General features: G+C 39.1%; 1 long non-coding RNA gene across 1 annotated transcript in view; it reads left to right on the forward strand.

Moving 5' to 3' along the window:
• Positions 1-563: 563 nt before the first annotated feature.
• LOC134475076 (uncharacterized) overlaps positions 564-18,384 on the forward strand; it is a 29,805-nt gene continuing 11,984 nt past the window's right edge. The window contains exon 1 of the long non-coding RNA XR_010046032.1: positions 564-677. This is a non-coding gene — a long non-coding RNA (uncharacterized LOC134475076). The remainder of the gene's footprint in view (positions 678-18,384) is intronic.

An 18,384-nucleotide genomic window follows, 5' to 3' on the forward strand; every position in this document is an offset into this window, starting at 1 on the left:
CAGGGCTTTCATTGGATCTTCACAGCAGTGCCAAGAGAGGAGTATTGCCATTCATCATGTGGGTTTTTTTTTGAATGGAAAAAAATCCACAATATTTCAAAACAAAGTAATAGGAGAATGACAGTAGTGGAAATTGAGGCTCCAAGAAGAGAAGCAGTGGGCCCAAGGTTTCAGAGCTACAAGATTTGAGTCCAGACACCAAAAAATTCTATGTCTGGGACACAGGCCACTCCTCTGCTTCCTGTCATAGTGGGCCTGGGGCTCGAGTCTCCCAGAAGCTTCATCAGAGACCTCCACCGCTGAAGAGGGTGTGCCCTCTTCAGCGGGACCCTAACCCCAATTGCCACGCCCACTGCCTCATTCTTGCCCCACTGGCAGGCTTAGCACCTGCTTTGTCCCAACTTCTAGCCCTGCCCCTTACCCTTCCCTCACACCCTTCGCCCCACCCCCTTCCAGGACCAAAGATTCTGCTGCCCCGCCCCACACCCGGCGGGCCACGCCCACGGACGGCCTGAGCATGAGCCTCCACATCCCAGCTCAGACCTGCCGGCCCCCGGCCTCGCCCGGTCTTGTGCTTGGAGTCGCCATTTTGCCGCTAGAGATGCTGTCTGAAGACCAGTGCTCTCTTCCTTCAGCGGCGTAGGCTGCGTCGGGGCCTGAGCTGGGGTCTGGGCCAGGTAGGCTGGAGGGAGCCGGCAGCGAGCAGTGGCACGGCCTGGCGGCCCCTACGTTAGTGGGCGCAGGTGCCCGGGCAGGGAGTCCTTATGGCGGGGTCACGGGCCAGGGCGGTGGCGGGCACGGCGCTGGGGGCGACCCGGCCTCCGCCGACAGGGCCCCTCTCTCCCTTCCTCCCTCCTCTCCCGTCGGGGTTCGGCACAGCCAGGCTATTGGAAGCCCAGCCCTGGTGTGGGACCTGCAGGAGGCGGCTTGGGGTCTCACATGGCCTCTGCTGTCAGTGAGCCTGGCCATGCTGAGCCACGGATATTTACCCCCCAAAATGACGATTTCATTCGACTAGGAGCTCCTCCCTGCAGGAACCAAGAGAGGACTGAGATGTTACAGTAAGATAGCAGTTATTATTCTACCTGCATGTGCTGTGGCTCCAGTCCGTTTCATTGATAAGGGGCTTTCTGCTTCTTTTAATATTGGCGCTACTTGGGTGTTTAGGTTTTGTGAGGGGTGTTTAGATTTTCTGAGGAGTCTGAATGCGGCATGGGGCTTTGAGGCATGAGGAAGGGTGATTCCACAATTTAAGTCCACAAAAATAATGCACCCACATTGTTGAACCCTGCTGCAGAATATCCTTCTTGTTCCTATTCTGCTGTCTCTGACCATTACTCTCCAGTTCTACTCACATCATTTATATATTTGCATAGTGTTGAATATTTATATTATATGCGTAGGTAGAGTTGTACTTAGTTATCCTGTTACTGACCATGTATACAAGTCTAGTTCCTCTTAGAAAACTTTAATTTAACATATATCATTTTTCCTTGGGATAAATTCCAGAATTTGGAAATACTAAGTCAAAGTTCTCTGCTCTTTTCCTGCCACTTGATATGAATTGGTGCCTAAACAAGACACGTTTACATCTTTTAAAATCTAGGTATTTGCCCAAATTTCTTGGCAAATTTGGTGTTCAGCAAGAGGTTGAGACATTTTCTGTGCAGGCTGAGAGACAGGCCACACAAACTACTGATGGACTTTCTTTTTAAGTCATGTACCATGTTCATGTTTTTGTTTTGATTGACTCTATTCTGTTTTGTTTCATTTCATTTTTTTCTCTTTAAAATAAAAAATGAAATAAAAAATATTTTCTTGCTGGCATGGTGGTGCATGCCCATAATACCAGCACTTTGGAGGGTTAGACAGGAGGATCACAGTGAATGCCAGGCTAGCCTGAAATCCTTGCTGAGTTCAAGATCAGGACGCAGTATGTATTGGGACCTTGTCTCAGAAATAAACAACCCCTTTTTTCTCTTTTCTTATTTTAATTTACCATAAGTAGATACTAATAAAGAAAATATGAAAACACTTTTATGAATAAAGTTTTCATACTATGCAGTTTGTATACTATGAAACTATATAGTATGCTTTATACACTATTGCATACTTCATATAAATTTATATACTGTAAAACTGCATAGTATGAAACTATGAAGTTTTTGAGCTGAGCATGGTGGCTCACACCTGTAATCCCAACACTCAGGAGGCTAAGGTGGGAGAATCCTTGCAAGTTTGAAACCAGCCTGGGCTAAAATGTCAAGTCCAGCCTAAACTGCATAGCAAGACCACGTCTCAAAAAGACCAAAAAAACAAACAAAAAAAAAGGAAACTATGCAGTTTTATACTATGCAGACACCATTCTTACACACAGATTCTTACAGGTCTATGTGTGGATGCACATTGATGTCAGAGACATTTCCCCTTCAATACTGAGATACTTGTTCTCACATCCATGTATTATTTCATGATCAAATTCCTTGGCTTCTTTCCCTGTGGACCCAGGGAGACCAATCTCAGCATCCCTGCAGCTTTCCCTGCTTCCTATGACCCACACTGGTACCACATACCCTTTACGTGGAAGAGAGTGATGGTCCCAGTTCCTTCCTGCTTCAAATAGCTGTGAATCAAACACTTTCAAGGAAATCTTGCAAAGTTGTGCAGCTCTCTGTAAGGAATAAATGTCCATTGTTAACCCTGCCAGGTCCAGTGACAAATGTGTGTAGTGCTCTGATGTGAGCTGCCAGACAGGGCTCTGCTCTTCCCCCATATTCTCCCCAGTGCTATTCAGCACCTGCCTTAAAACCTGCCATCAGATGGAGATTCAACACATCTCAGGGATGTGTGCCTGCATGAATCAGTTTTGGAGGCTCAGCGTTTTCTGCATTTGTTGGCCAAATGTGGTGATTCTGTTTTTTTTTTTTTATTAAAAAAGAAAAACAAAACAAAACAAAACAAAACAAAACAATAAGAGGGTACAAGTAATACAGAATTTCAAGAAAAAAATACAGTAAGAAATCACTAGTTACTACATTATATATTGCCATCTCAACAGTTGTCCGGATTACAAAATTAAAGCATACAAAGTGGACAGTGAAGTTGTAGACAGTTCTGTTCAATAATCCAACAAAAACTCAGTCATATGGTTTTCTATTCTATACACTTAAATATACATACAGTTATATCCTTTAGATCACTTTCTTTTCTTTTCCTCTTTTTTATAATAACAATTACACATTGGAGTTTTATTATTCCCACAGTTCTTATAACTTTTTCTTTGAAGGGGAAAAAAAACAAAAATAAAAACATAACAAATGAAACAAAACAAAACAAAAAACCCAACATGACAAAGCAAACCAGAGTCAGTTAGAACAGGAGGATGGACAGAGTACATAATGCAAAAAGAGAGTGCCAGGTGATCAAAAATGGTTACCATTGTGCCTCTTGCTATCTTAAAAAGAGTTGCCTTTATCATCTGGTATAATAGATTTGAACAAAACAGTACAGAACAGGGCCAATAAAACCCACATTGGAGACCTTATGGGACTTCCAAAGAAGATAATAGTCAAACCATAATGAGCATCATAGAATATCTTGTTGCCTTCAAAGTGGTTGCCTATACCCTCAAACTTGATGCTATTAAACAAAACAGAATGTAGTAAAATCAGTCAGGACAAGATGTGGAGAACCATACGGGTGTTCAAAACAGTTAATAAGAAAACAAAAAAGTTACTATAATGTATCATGCTATTTTTAATTTAGTTTTCCCTTTAAAATAATAAGAAATTAATTTTTAAAAAAAGAGAAAAGGGAGATTGAGATAAAAGAGGACATATCAATAGGACAACACAGGTCAGAACTGAACAATTTAAGCATCATTGTGTTTCACCACCAGATAGCCTGACAAAATAGTTGTTACCATAGTGTCTCTTTTCTTGAAATATTTCAGTATAACTTTGTGTACTGCAGCATCAATCTTATCAAGACAGTGTGAAATCATTCAAGAGAATGAAAGTATTGCAGGGTATTTAGAGCCAGCTAACAGAAACCGAACAATGGTTTCTATACTATCTCTGCCTATAAAAAATTTTGTTTATACTATCACATATATTAAAATATGATATAACATGTTAAAACCAATGGAAACAGATGAACAACAACTTGATGGGACTTCAAAACAAGATGATATTAAATCAGCAATAGCTATTATGCTGTCAAATTTTCTTCAAAATAGCTATTCGTACTATCACAGACAGTAAAATCGAACAACCCAGATTAAAACCATTCCAATTAATGAATGAAAACATTATATGGCTTCAAACCAATATGATGGGAATCATGATTACCATGTAATTTTATGTATTCTTATCATTTCTTACACTAGGGTAACTATTTGGTATTTATACTCGTGAGTTTGATTTATTTCACTTATGAGTATGTTCTCAAGCTGTATCCATTTATTTATATCTCAATGTGATCATCCTTTATAGCTGAGTAGTACTTCATTGTATAAAAATACCACAACTTTTTTATCCATTCCTCAGTTGATGGACACTTAGGTAGTTTCCCAGATCTGGCTATTACAAATTGTGCTGCTATAAACATGGGTGCAAATATGTCACTGTGGTATCATGCTTTCAGTTCTTCTGAGAATATGCCTAGAAGTGGTATAGCTGGGTCAAATGGGGCTTTCAATCCTAGCTTTCTGAGAAATATCCACACTGACCTCCACAATGTTTGCACCAGTCTACACTCCCACCAACAGTACAGGAGAGTTCCTTTTTCCCCACAGCCTCTTCAACATTTGTTGTTGGTGGTTTTCTTGATGTTGACGATTCTTTCAGGAGTGAGATGAAATCTCAGTGTGGTTTTAATTTGCATTGCTCTAATGACCTATGATGGTGAAGATTTTTTCATGTATTAATTTGTTATTTGTATTTCTTCATCTGAGAATTGTGTATTCATCTCAGATGACCATTTTTGTATTGGGGCTTTGAATATTGGGGGTCAGATTTTTTTTAATTCTTTATATGTTTTGGAAAGAAGTCCTTTGTCTGAGGGACATTTTACTCAGATTTTTTCCCAGTTCATAGGTTTACTTTTCCCTATGTTAGAAATTTTTTTTGACGTGCAGAAACATTTTAATAAGTGGTGATCCCACTCATTGAATCTGGGAAGTATTTCCTGTGCGGTTTGAGTCTTGTTCATGAATTCTCTACCTACCCCTATGTCTTCAAGGTTTTTACCCAGTTTGTCTTCCAATAGATTTAGTGTTTCTGTTTTAATATTTAGATCTTTGATCCATTCAGATTTTATTTTAGTATATGCTGATAGGCATGGGTCTAATTTTAGTTTTTGGCATGTGGAGAACCAGTTTTTCACCACCATTTATTAAAGAGACTGTCGTACTTCCAGTGAACATGTTTGGCCCCTTTATCAAAGATGAGTTGGTTGAGTGTGTTTGTAGTTGTGTTTGTATCTTCTCATCTATTCCACTGATCTTTAGCTCTGTTTCGATTCCAGTAGCATTTTACTACAGTTGCTTTGTCAATTTTACTACAGTCAATTTTACTACAGTTGCTTTGTAGTATAACTTCAAGTCAGGGATTGTGATGTCCCCTGCCTTGCCTTTGCTGCTTAGAACTTGCTATTCTGGGTCTCTTCTTGCTCCAGATGAATTTTAGGGTGGGTTATAGCAGGAGAGAATAGGGGTTTGGGTGGCTCCAAAACTGAGCAGAAAGCTGGAACTCAACTAATGTGGAAATTGTACAAATTGATTATGTGCTTATTTGTTACTGAATTTAACATTATGAAACTAATGTTATCTTAATTTTTAATTTAAATTGTACTAGAATTTAATGTTTAGAATAATTAAAGACTTAGGAGTAGAAATATAAACTGAAAATAATACAAGGGATACAAGGGATACAAAGGGAGGGGAAAGGAAAGGCAGTTGCTTTGCAGGACTGGCCCTGAGTGGAGCTCAGGATGCTTGCTGTGGAGCCAGTAAAAGCCTCAGCTCTAGAATTCCTCAAGAAAGGGTGTGTGGCCTTAGTTTTCACTTTGCTACCAAAGCTGAAGAGGTCACTGGAGATGGATCTAGCATAAATTCTGCATGTGGGACTTGGGCTCAGTTAGGTACTACCCTGTATTAGCAGGAGAAAAATCACCAACTGTCCTTGTTCCTTGCAGGCTCTAGAACTTGCCAGTGCCTGTCACAGACAGTTCTGTGCACAAATCTACCCCAGGAAAGCTTCCCATTCTATGACCCGCTCACTTCTGCTTGCCTCAGTGTTGCTGTAGGTCACAAGTCTTGGAGTCTTTGTCTATATAAAATGTCCCATGGACTTCCCAGAGGCGCACAGATCCAGGCCAAATCTCCTGATTGCAGTTCTCATTTTCAGTGAGCTTAGGTTTATTGAACTCAAATGGGCATCTTGTAGAGTTGGACATCAAACTCCTGTGCCTGTTGCAGAGATCCCAGCCCCAGCCTTTTCATTGCCTGGAATGTGGCAGTGCTGGCCCAGGTTGTCCTCATGTGATGACAGAAGTCCCTAATAGTGCTATGACCACCTTTCCTCCATTCTTCAGTGAAGCCTGACATACACCTAACTTTACCACCCTTGTGGCCTGATGTTTCTGTGAGGAGGAGTGGTATCTGCAATGTTACTCTACTCATAGTCACTGTATAGGGGTGCTGTACTATACCACCCAATTCTATGTGCATTAGTGGGACTCTCCTTACCCTATTAGGTGTTCACATGTACAGAGGCACAGAAGTTAGGTGCATTCATAGTAATGTGGGTAGTACTTTGTCTGCTCTGCAGGGTGACTGTGTGGCCTGCACAATATTGAAGCACAGGACAACAGTGTTTATGTTGAATCTGGTCATTACATCTGTCAGAGCCTAGCAAATTGATGATTAAAGGTACCCACACACTCCCTCCATGATTTCTGTGTGGACCTGGTTGCATGATATCTCGCAGATATTCGTGGTCAGGATAACATGGAAGCCCAGAGAATGAATCTCCATTGTCCTTCACAATAAACAACTTCTTCACCCAAGTAATGGATCCATGGAAGGATGCTATGCTTTTCCAAGGCTAAGGAAATACAGCAGTGCAGGCAGGGTCTCACCTCTGAGGCAAAAGTCTGGGGTTTGGATTGAACTTGTCCTCCTGACTTTCTACATAAACCTAGACATGACACCATGCTTCTCGGGACCTTCCCAATGTGTTCCTATGCTCTGTGGAGGTCATCCTGGCATCTACTACCTGGGAACATCATCTGTGGTGTGAGATAACGTTTATAAAATCTGTGGGATAGTATCACATATACATAGAGCACAGAACTAGAAGTAAAATCCAGGGAGGATTAGGATGGAGGTGGAATACAGTGTACACAACGCTGGATCCTGCTGTATGACAGTAGAAATGAGACTTAACTCCTGTATATGTTTCCCTGGTGGCTTCATGAGGGGGTGGAAGTGCATCGATTCAGCCATCCTTATTTTTCCTAAGCATCTCAATTTCTTCTATGTATTGGTGCTGTGGCCTCAAATCAGGATCTCACACAGACTAAGCAAGCATTATGGATGGAGCTACATCCCCATGTCTATGTCCATAGCTCTTGTATTCACACCTGTGTGAGCCACCAGGCCTATTGCCTGTGCTCCTGCTCAGTCACAGAAACCTCATCTTGTGATGGCCATATCCTGAGTAGCTGTTCCCGATATTATGGGATTAGCTTTGTGGCTTGTTATTATTATTGTTATTATATTTCATTAGCAGTGCTGAAATTGAGCCCAGTGCCTCATGCATGGTAAGCATGTGTTGTATCCTGAGCTCTTTCCCTAGTTCCTGACTCAGTCTTAAATAACTGGATATGGCAGAGGTTATATGTTGGTACTATTAAGGTTCACACAAAATAACTGTGACCAACCTCCTCATCTTTTCATTTGTTCTCCCCAATATTGTGGGTTATTTTTTGGGGGGATCTCTGGCTCCAAATAAGTCACTCCTATCTCTGCAGCTTCTTTGAGGACAAGCTGATGAACGTTGAATTAGAAAAGAGAAAACAGAAAGAGGAGACACCAGGCTTTTGTCCTGAGTCCTGCCTGTATACAAGGGACAGAGCCTGAGAGCAAATTCTCCCCTATTTGCAAGTTCACTGAGTATGTAGCTCTGTGCACTGAGCTACTATGGTAGCAGCCCCAGCAAACTCTCCAGGATCCATACACAGCGACTCTTAATACAACAGCATATTTTCTCTTGTATCAGGTAGGTACAGACTGACCCGCCTTCTATCACACATGTGTCTTGTCATATTTTGCAAATGTATGTAATGAATAGACAAAATTTGACCTTTCTACCTTTTTTCACCAATCAGTCATTCTAAGGTTATTGCTATGTTTTAGCAGACTTTCAATACATGGCTTGCTGTGGTTTGTTTATTCATTCAGGTTTTACTGGATATTCACATTGTAGTTTTCAGTTTAAGGAAAACAATGTTTATGTGAATATCTTGTAAAATTCTCTTTATGACATAGAGAATTGGATGCACAGAATGTTAAGGTAGTCAGATGTGTTACTCTTAATTTAACTACCAAAATGATTTCTGAAGTGAATGTACCACTAGCAAGGCAGAAGGAGTCTCATTCCTACACTTCCTCACCAATGTCAGTGTACTTTGATGTAAAAGACAAAGTCTGCTCTTTACTGCTCTTCAAAACATGTGCAAGGTTTCTCCTTGTGTGATGAGTATTCACTTACCTGATTACTGATAATAATAAGAGACATGTGCATACTGGGAATGGTTCATCTGACTCCCAAGAGAACGTTGAAGGCCTTCAGAAGTGGTAGACACTTGGACCCCACAGAGGCCTTGGAATCACTGCTGGCTCCTGCATAAATCACACTGCATGACCCAGAGAACACTGCCTCCTACTGAGGGTAAGGCCCAATGACCAGGATAGTCCCTGTGAGAGTTCTCTAGTATTTCGTGATAGGCCTGCTCCTTGACAGAAGGTGGAGGTGGAAGAGCCCTTAGCCTAAGGATGGGGACTTGTGGGAATGCTTGTCTCTACCCATAATGCCCTGGAATATGAGACTTGGTGAAACAGTTGAAGCAAAATGTGAGTGAAATTGTCCCAACATGGGTTTTATAGCTATGGGAAAATGGTGCTGATAACATAAAGTTGTGCCCACAGAATGTGTCCCAAATTTACTCCAGCCAGCACTCCCTATATGTGACAAGTTCTACAGAATGTGCAAATGACACCCTGTGAGCAGATAAGCACACTCTCATAACCTTGTTGATAATATCAGCCTGGGATCAGAGATGCCAGGCAAGCAAGGTGTTGATTTGTAGAACATGACTACACCACAGGGACTGGGGCCTGTTATGTACAATGTCTGGGGTTGGGTAACAGGGAAGTAAGGAGCATAACTGGATGCAGCCCCACATTTTATGCAACAGGTAAATTCAGCATTGGGGCACCCAATTGTGCAGTGGATACGACTTGACATGTGTAACTGTGTATCACTGAAAAATGATACAAACATTTGGAGTGGCAACAAGCTCATCAGGGTGGTGCCCACTGATTGGCTTACTGTGGAAGCCTCTTAGGTCTGTGTGAGCTAGGGATGATCATAACTATCGCAACAATGACTGGGACACCACCTGGGTTTTCCCATATATCCAGGGCACCATCAAACACATTATATTGGACACTCTGCAATATTGTGAAACAGTTCTATAAGTGCCACAATACTCAACAGGTGTCACCATATTGTAAAGGTGGCCTGGGGGATTTATCTGGTAGCAGTGTTGCTACCAAGGGCAGGAATCATGGACCTCACCATCCAGATTGAAACCTTTGTCAATGCAGGGCCCAATCCATGAACCTCACTTGATAGGCTTGGTGTTGCTCATGGATGAAACATCTCAAATGTGAAAGTTGGTTTTGCAAAACCACATGAGCCTTGATAGCACAAGAAGGTACTTGTGCCATCTTGCATGTAGGATCTGGCATTTATATCACTGACAAACAGAGATAGGAACAAGAATCCTTGCAAGAAATGGATGTACACCTGAGATGCCTGGACTGCCACCATGGGCCACTGCTCTGACCGACAACCAAGGACCCCCTGGACAACCACTCAGGCCCACCCCATGGAGGAACTCCCCCACCTGCTGGACCTAGTATTGCCATTGATCGTTGACTCTAACCCTTTCTCCCAAAACCTTGGAATATAATGGATTACCATTCTGGCTCAATGAGAGACTCAGGAGCCCCTCATGCAAACAGAAGCCATCATCAGGCTCCAGTCAATGTGTTGAGTTTTCCCCTAAAATAGAGGTCTTTAGTGGGTAAACAGGAGCAGAAATGAAGCTCTTTCCAAATATAAGCCCTTGTCAAACCTGACAAGAGGATCAAGAATCACCTTCTCCACACAGAGAACATTGGACAGGTTGAGGAGTGCCCCAATAAGGTCTCCTCCAAATGGAGCAAATTAAAAGAGCTTATAAGAAACCCAGTGACACAGTAGGGCCTAGGCTGACATGAACAATATAGACAGGGAGATCTGGTGACCTGCAACAACCTGAAGACATAGCAATAGCAGGAAGTAAGAGTTGACCTACATCAATACTTCTAGGCTATTTAGCCTGGGAAGAATATAGGACTCACAAAACAGGCTCTGCAGGAGGAATTCAGAGTGACTCTCCTTTTCATTTTGTTACCCAGCAATTGCACAAACATCCACCACACAGTAGGACCCTAAAGGTCAAACTATGTTGGGATTTAAAGACCAACTATGTACCTCAATTTTGAAAATGACAAGCAAATTGGCAAAGTGCAATCTCAAACATTAGTCAATCAGGAGCAATAACAGGCAACAGTGAAACAGAGGATCTTAAAAGTCATACACCAGAAATCTCTCAAAAGAGAGCAACTGAAGTAAAGAAACCAGTCCATGAGGCTATATCAGAAATCAAATTAAAAGACTGTCTCTTGTAGAGACAGAAATACCAATCTTATTAAACTAGTTGCTCAACATAGCTAGAAAAGAAATAAACTTAAAAAAAAAACAAAAAAAAACAAAACAAAACAAAAAAACGCAGGAGCATGGGAAATTGAAACTTTTCGTGAATAACACAAAAAACAAGCAGAATCCATGAAACAAATGCAAAGAAATATCCAAGACAAAAAAACTACTGAAAGCTGGCAAAAACATTTGAATGAAGTTGAGGATACCTTGAGGACAGAGTTGCACATAGTGATCATGATAGGGTTGAACTTTTAAAATCAACAAAGCAACATGAAGTGAAAATTCAGTAGCTCCAAGACAATGACAAGAGAAACATTGTAAGAGTAACTGGCATCAGTGAAGACACAGGAGTTGATACTAATGACATAACTAAATTATTTACAGAAAGTAATAGCAGAAAATTTCCCAAAGGTAAGAAAAGTCTGATATACAAATAAGTGAGGCGTGGAGAATGTCAAACAGTCACAACCAACATAAATCTACACCCAGATATATAATAATTAAGATCCCAGACATACAGCATAAAAACAGAATACTGAAAGCTGTTAGAGAAAAGACACAACTCACGTATCAATGAAAGCCTATTAGAATCACAGCAGAATTTTCAGCATATGACTTCACGTTAAGAAGAGCTTGGAGTGAAGCATTTTAAGCCTTTTAAGAAAACAATTTTCAGTACAGACTAATGTATCCAGCAAAAATTTCATTCAGATTTAATGGAGAAACAAGATACTCCCATGACAAAGTACAACTGAATCAATTCATGTCCATCAAAGCAACCCTAGAAAGAATACTGAAAGATATGCAAGATAGCAGTAAACATGACCACAATCTCCAAAACAACAGAAAGAAACCACCAGGCTGGACAAAATACTAAATAATGGAAAAAAGCAGGAAACCAACAACAGGAACACAATATGGCAAAGTCAAAGCAGTATATATTAGTGATATCCATAAAAGTAAATGGGCTCAATTCACCTATTAAAAGAAACAGTTTGACAGAATACATCAAGAAATAGGATCCCAGAGTACGTTGTATACAAGAAACACATCTGACTCAAAAAGAAACTCAGATTAAAAGTCAAAGCATGGAATAGAGTTTCCATGCACCAGGAACCCTGGAAAGAGCAGGGGTAGCTATTCTTTTGCAGACAAAGTGAAGTTCAAACATATAATGATTAAACGAGATAATGAAGGGCACTGCAAACTTTTACATGGATAACTACAAGAGGAACAACTAACAATTATAAATATATATGCACCAAATACAGGAGGACCCAACTATTTTAGACAAAAACTAATGGACATGAAAAGCTAACACACAAGAACACAATTGTAATAGGAGACCTTAACAACCCACTGTCACAAAGAGATAGATCAACTTAGACAAAAATTCAGCAAAGAAATAACATAACTGAATCATACCTGTGCATGAATAGACTTAGTGCATGTTTACATAGTATTCCACCCAACCATATCAGAACATACATTCTTCTCAGCTGCACATGGGATATTCTACAAAATTGACCATATATTATCCCATAAAACATTTTTAAGTAATTACAAATTTTTTCACAGTGACTGGGACTGAAAATCCCATTGTTTAGGAGTTTTGAAATCTATCCTTCTCAGTTAACTGTAGTCACCATACAGTTTAGTAGAGAACTGAAAATTTCTTGTCCACCATGACTGAGATGTTGTATTTTTGGGTGACTATCCTCCTTTCCCCATTCCTCATGGAAATGATCATTTTTTAAAATAAGAGTGCTCAAGAATTGTGTGGAGGCTAAAGGTACTTGGGGCACACTGCTTTTCAGAAAGACCAGGCAGCAGTACTCTGTAGCCCTTCACCTTGCTCCCAATTTTTGTTTCTTTGTTTGTTTGTTTTTCCTTAACTGAATTCTAGGAATTGGATGCAGGGCTGTCTTAGTTACTTGTTACTGGTTGCTGAGACAAAAATCCTGATGTGAAAATTTGGGAAAGGAAAGGTTTATTTCTTATAGTTTGTGGAGGTTTCAGTCCATACTCAGTTGGCTCCAAGGCAGGGTGGCATGGCAGGGCCTCAGTTCATGGCAGCTGCAAAGAGCAAGGAGGAAACAGGCAAAACCATCAGTCACAACTTCTTCCTGCCATTACATCACATCCTGGCTCTACCCCTAGGCCAGTGTAGCACTCACACCCCCAATGCAAGCTCTAAACAATGAACCAATCAGAAATGCATAATGTAAAGTCATGATCCTGGGGGCCACAGACATAAACTATGACAATGGACTTGCACTTAACTACATAACTTCTGTTTTTAAAATTCTTTTTTATTTTTAGCCAGGGTCGCCATAAGTAACTACACTGCTGAGACACCATTCTTACACACAGATTCTTACAGGTCTATGTGTGGATGCATATTGATGTCAGAGACATTTCCCTTTCATAACTGAGATACTTGTTCTCACATGCATGTATTATTTCATGATCAGATTCCTTGGCTTCTTTCCCTGTGGATCCAGGGAGACCAATCTCAGCATCCCTGCAGCTTTCCCTGCTTCCTATGAGCCACACTGGTACCACACACCCTGTATGTGGAAGAGAGGGATGGTCCCAGTTCCTTCCTGCTTCAAATAGCTGTGAATCAAACACTTTCAAGGAAATCTTCCAAAGTTGTACAGCTCTCTGTAAGGGATAAACATCTGTTGTTAACCCTGCCAGGTCCAGTGACAAATGTGTGTAGCACTCTGATGTGAGCTGCCAGACAGGTCTCTGCTCTGCCTCCTATATTCTCCCCAGTGCTATTCAGCACCTTCCTTAAAACCTGCCATCAGGTGGAGACTCAGCACATCTCAGGGATGTGTGCCTGCATGAATCAGCTTTGAAGGCTCAGCATTTTCTGCATTTGTTGCCCAAATGTGATTCTGTTGTTTTTATTTAAAGAGAAAAACAAAACAAAACAGTAAGAGAGTTCAAGTAATACAGAATTTCAAGAAAAAATACAATAAGAAATCACTAGTTAATAGATTACATAATGTCATCTCATTAACAGTTGTCCAGATTACAAAATTAAAGCATACAAAGTGTACATTAATACAGTGAAGTTGTAGACAGTTCTGTTCAATGATCCAACAAAAACTCAGTAATATGGTTTTCTATTCTATACACTTAAATATACATACAGTTATATCCTTTAGATCACTTTGTTTTCCTCTCTTTTTTATGATAATAATTACACATTTGGGGTTTTATTATTCCCAAAGTTCTTATAACTTTTACTTTGAAGAGGAAAAAAATAAAAATAAAAACATAACTAATGAAACAGAACAAAACAAAAATTCCCAATGTGACAAAGCAAAACAGAGTCAGTTAGAACAGGAGGATGGACATAGTATATAATGCAAAAGAGAATACCAGGTGATCAACAATGGTTACCATTATGCCTCTTGCTATCTTAAAAAGAGTTGCCTGTATCATCTGTTATAATAAATTTGAACAAAACTGTACATAACAAGGCCAATAAGACCCACATTTGAGACCTTACAGGACTTTCAAAGAAAATCACAGTCAAACCATAATGAGCATCATAGAATATCTTGTTGCCTTCAAAGTGGTTGCCCACCCTCAAACTTGATGCTATTAAGCAAAACAGAATGTAGTAAAATCAGTCAGGACAAGATGTGGAGAATAATACATGGGTTCAAATCAGTTAATAAGAAAATAAAAGAGTTACTATAATATATCCCGCTATTTTTAACTTAGTTTTTCCTTAAAAATAATAAGAAATTAATTTTTTTAAAAAGGGAGATTGAGATAAAAGAGGACATATCAATAGAACAACACAGGTCAGAACTGAACAATTTAAGCATCATTGTGTTTCACCACCAGATAGCCTGACATAATAGTTGTTACCATAGTGTCTCTTTCCTTGACATATTTGAGTATAACTTTGTTTACTATAGCATCAAACTTATCAAGACAGTGTGAAATCATTCAAGAGAATGAAAGTATTGCAGGGTATTTAGAACCAGCTAATAGAAAATGAACAATGGTTTCTATACTATCTCTTTGCCTATAAAAGTTTTTCTTTATACTATCGCACGTATTAAAATATAATATGATACAACATGTTAAAACCAATGGAAACAGATGAACAACAACTTGATATGACTTCAAAACAGGATGATATTAAATCAGCACTAGCTATTACGCTGCCTAATTTTCTTCAAAATAGCTATTCATACTTTCACAGACAATAAAATCAAACAACCTAGATTTAAACCGTTCCAATTAATGAATGAAAACATTATATGGCTTCAAACCAATATGATGGGAATCATGATTACCATGCACTTTTATGTACTCTTATCATTTCTTACACTAGGGAAACTGTTCAGTATTTATACATGTGAGTTTGATTTATTTCACTTATGAGTATGTTCTCAAGCTGCATCCATTTATTTATATCTCAATGTGATCATCCTTTATGGCTGAGTAGTACTTTATTGTATAGAAATACCACAACTTTTTTATCCATTCCTCAGTTGATGGACACTTAGGTAGTTTCCCAGATCTGGCTATTACAAATTGTGCTGCTAATAAACATGGGTGCAAATATGTCACTGTGGTATCATGCTAAAAAACTGTCACTGTGGTATCATGCTTTCAGTTCTTCTGGGAATATGCCTAGAAGTGGTATTGCTGGGGCAAATGGGGCTTTCAATCCCAACTTTCTGAGAAACATTCCCACTGACCTCCACAATGTTTGCATAAGTCTACACTCCTACCAACAGTACAGGAGAGTTCCTTTTTCCCCACAGCCTCTCCAACATTTGTTGTTGGTGGTTTTCTTGATCTTGGCGATTCTTTCAGGAGTGAGATGAAATCTCAGTGTCATTTTAATTTGCATTTCTCTAATGACCAATGATGATGAAGATTTTTTAATATATTTATTTGTTGTTTGTATTTCTCCATCTGAGAATTGTATATTCATTTCAGATGCCTATTTTTGGATTGGGTCTTTGAATATTGGGGGTCTGATTTTTTTCAATTCATTATATGCTTTATAAAGAAGTCCTTTGTCTGAGGGACAGTTCACTAACATTTTTTCCCAGTTCATAGGTTTTCTTTTCACTATGTTAGAGATCTCTTTTTACGTGCAGAAATTTTTTAATAAGAGATGATCCCACTTATTGATTCTGGGAAGTATTTCCCATGTGGTTTGAATCTTGTTTATGAATTCTCTACCTACCCCTATGTCTTCAAAGTTTTTACCCAATTTGTCTTCCAATAGATTTAGTGTTTATGTTTTAATATTTAAATCTTTCATCCTTTCAGATTTTATTTTAGTATATGGTGATAGGCATGGGTCTAGTTTTAGTTTTTGGCATATGGAGAGCCAGTTTTTCACCACCATTTATTAAAGAGACTGCAATACTTCCAGTGAACATGTTTGGGCACTTTATCAAAGATAAGTGGTTGAGTGTGTTTGTAGTTGTGTTTGTATCTTCTAAATCTATTTTCTAATATATCTTCAGCTCTGTTTTGATTCCAGTAGCATGTCGATTTTATTACAGTTGCTTTGTAGTCTTCAAGGTTTTTACCCAGTTTGTCTTCCAATAGATTTAGTGTCTGTTCTAGGTCTCTTCTCACTCCAGATGAGTTTTTAGGAGTGATTTCTTGAGATCTATGAGGTGTGTTGATGGTATATTTATCAGGCTTACATTGAATCTATATAATAGTTTTGAGATAATGGCCATTTTCACAATATTTATTTTTCCTATCCATGAGCAAGGGATGTCTTTCCATTTTCTGAAATCATCTTCAATTTCATTTTTCAGTGTATAATTTTCCCTGTATAGGTCTTTCACTGTTTTTGTGAGAGTAATTCCTAAATATTTCATTTTTTGATTGCTAGTGTGAAGGGTGTGGCTTCTCTTAGTTTTTTTCTCTGTGACTTTGTTGTTAGTGTATAGGAATGCTATTGATTTTTGAGTATTGATTTTGTCTCCAGCCACATCGCTGAATTTATTTATTATATCTAGGAGTCTTTCAATGGAGTTTTGGGGGTCTTCTATGTAGAGTATCAAATCATCTGCAAATAATGATAAGTTAACTTCTTCTTTTACAATCTTTACACCTTTTATTTCTCTCTCTTGTCTAATTGCTCTGGCTAGTATTTCCAGTACTATATTAAATAGGAGTGGTGAAAAAGGACATCCTTGTCTTGTGCCTGATTTTAAAGTAAAAGCTTTCAATTTTTGGCCATTTTGTATGATGCTGGCTGTTGGTTTGTCATAAGTGGCCTTTATTATGTTGCAGTAAAGACGATCTATTCCAATTTTCTGCAAGGTTCTTATCATAAATGAATGTTGGACTTTATCAAAATCTTTTTCTGCATATATAGAAATGATGATATGATTCTTACTTTTGACTCTATTGATATGGAGGATTACCTTTATTGATTTATGTATATTGAACCATCCCTGCATGCCTGGGATGAATCCCACTTGGTCATGGTGTATGATCTTCTTGATGATTTGCTGCACCCTATTTGCCAAAATTTTATTGAGGATTTTTGCATCTGTGTTCATTAGGGAGATTGGCCTGTATTTCTCTTTTTCAGTTGGATATTTCTAAGTTTTGGTACTACAGTAATATTTGCTTCCAGGAATGACTTAGGAAGGATTGCTTCCCTTTCAATTTCATTAAAGATTTTGAGGAGTGTCAGCCTTAGGTCTTATTTGTATTTCTTGTAAAATTCTGCAGTGAATCCATCTGGGCCTGGACTCTTCTTTGTAGGTAAGGATTAATTACATTTTCAATTTCATTAAAAGAATTTGGGTTATTCAGCAGTTTTACATCTTCTTGACCTAGCTTTGGTACTTCATATGCTTCTGTGGATCTGTCTATTTCTTCTGTTTTATTAAGTCTTTGAGAGTAGAGGTTTTTGGGCTAGGGATTTAGCTTGGCAGCATAAGCAACTGCCTTGCAAGCAGGCAGTTGTTAGTTCGATCCCTGGTACTGAAAAAAAAAAAAGACAAAAAAATGAAAGTAGAGGTTTTCGAAACAGGTGTTGATGATCTTCTGTATTTCTATTGGGTCTCTAGTGATTTTGCCTTTTTCATTCCTTATTGCATGAATTTGAGATTTTTCTTCCCTTTTTTAAATAAGGCATCTAGGGGCTTATCGATTCTATTTATTCTCTCAAAGAACCAACTCTCTGATTCGTTGATTTTTTGGATTGTTTTCTTAGTCTCTATTGCATTGATTTCTGCTCTAAATTACAAGAATTTTTCATCTCTCACAGAATGAACTCATTCTGTATCTGGGGTTTTCTCTTCTATCA

This window comes from Cavia porcellus, unplaced genomic scaffold (genome assembly GCF_034190915.1).
Source record: "Cavia porcellus strain 051 isolate PalLab524CR breed Dunkin Hartley unplaced genomic scaffold, mCavPor4.1 scaffold_53, whole genome shotgun sequence".
Lineage (NCBI taxonomy): Eukaryota > Metazoa > Chordata > Mammalia > Rodentia > Caviidae > Cavia > Cavia porcellus.